The sequence below is a fragment of the Buceros rhinoceros genome, unplaced genomic scaffold, assembly GCF_000710305.1.
Source record: "Buceros rhinoceros silvestris isolate BGI_N320 unplaced genomic scaffold, ASM71030v1 scaffold7261, whole genome shotgun sequence".
NCBI classification, from domain to species: Eukaryota; Metazoa; Chordata; class Aves; order Bucerotiformes; family Bucerotidae; genus Buceros; species Buceros rhinoceros.
In genome coordinates this window covers 20914-22199 of record NW_010392442.1, presented here as the reverse complement: position 1 = coordinate 22199, position 1286 = coordinate 20914, and positions in this window count along the sequence as shown.

Here is a 1286-nt window from a genome sequence, read left to right as displayed (position 1 = left end):
TCTTTCCCTTATTACCTCATCACTTCTTTACCACAGTATGATGTGCATTAAACTGACGTGATGTAGCATGTGTTGTATATAACTGAAAATAGGGTTTTTAATATATTAGATTACCCCTGTAATATTGTAATCCTTTAATAAAGCAACAAATGTTATTTTGACATGTTCAGATTTCATCCTGTTTTAGTTCAGATTACTCAGGGCATAGACAATTACTCTTTCACACACTCTGCCTCACAACTTAAACCAACTCTGATACGCAACAACTATTAATGTGCACTGCAATGTCAAAAGTAAAGCAATTTTTGGCTGAGAAAAGCACTGAATTTCCACACATGCCAAAGAGGAAGGATTTTTGGCAGGGCGTATGAAAACCCCCAAATTTTCAAACAGTATTTAAGCTTTATTTTCCACTGGTTTATCTACTGGACTCTGGAAAAAAAAAAAATAAATTTTAGGTAATATTAAAGGCAGCTACTGGCTCTAGAGCCTGGCACAGTACTCTAACAATTAGAACTGTAGCATTAAGGCAGTAGAATTCCTGTTGACGTCTAAACTGAACACTCATTTTGTCAGAAGAAAATGCACACGGCAAACTGACACCTTAACCGGACAATATAACCCGAAAATGAGTTACGTCTACGAGACTATTAGAATGCGCATAGCAGCACTACAGGTGATGCTGGAGCACAAGCGCACAGGGATGTACCTGGGACAATTCCTACCAGGCATGTATCTCATCCATGCAGAACATATGGTCTCTATTGCTATATAAACTCATTAAGGATCTTCAGAAAAAATGGGACCTTGTTTCCCCTCAAACTTCCAGCTAGAGATGCTCTCCAGGCTTCCACATTGCTCATTACTGATGCAGATAAAGAATAAGGTATATTTTACGCACATCTGACGAGAAAGCCCCACAGGGAAGAAAGAGTGATCATTAAAGCTTCAGAGACTTCTATTCTTCAAAAAAACCAAAAAACCCAACCAAAAAGTAGCATAAACACAAAAAGAGGACAAAAGCAACCATCAGCTGTAAGCACTAACAAAACCGCTCTCACGCAGAAAAGCTGAATGCGAAGAGGTTGCACGGTATGACAAGTCTGTCCAGATGACAATTTTAAACGTGCCTGAAACACACTGAGGTGAGCTCTGGTATGCCAGGTAGACAGAGCCTTTTTAGACCTATGCCAACAACCTGGAAGAGAAGGTTAGCAGAACAGACAGAGATTTTACGATTTTTAACTTTGACCACGATCTAATCAAGCCTGAATTCAAAGTCTATT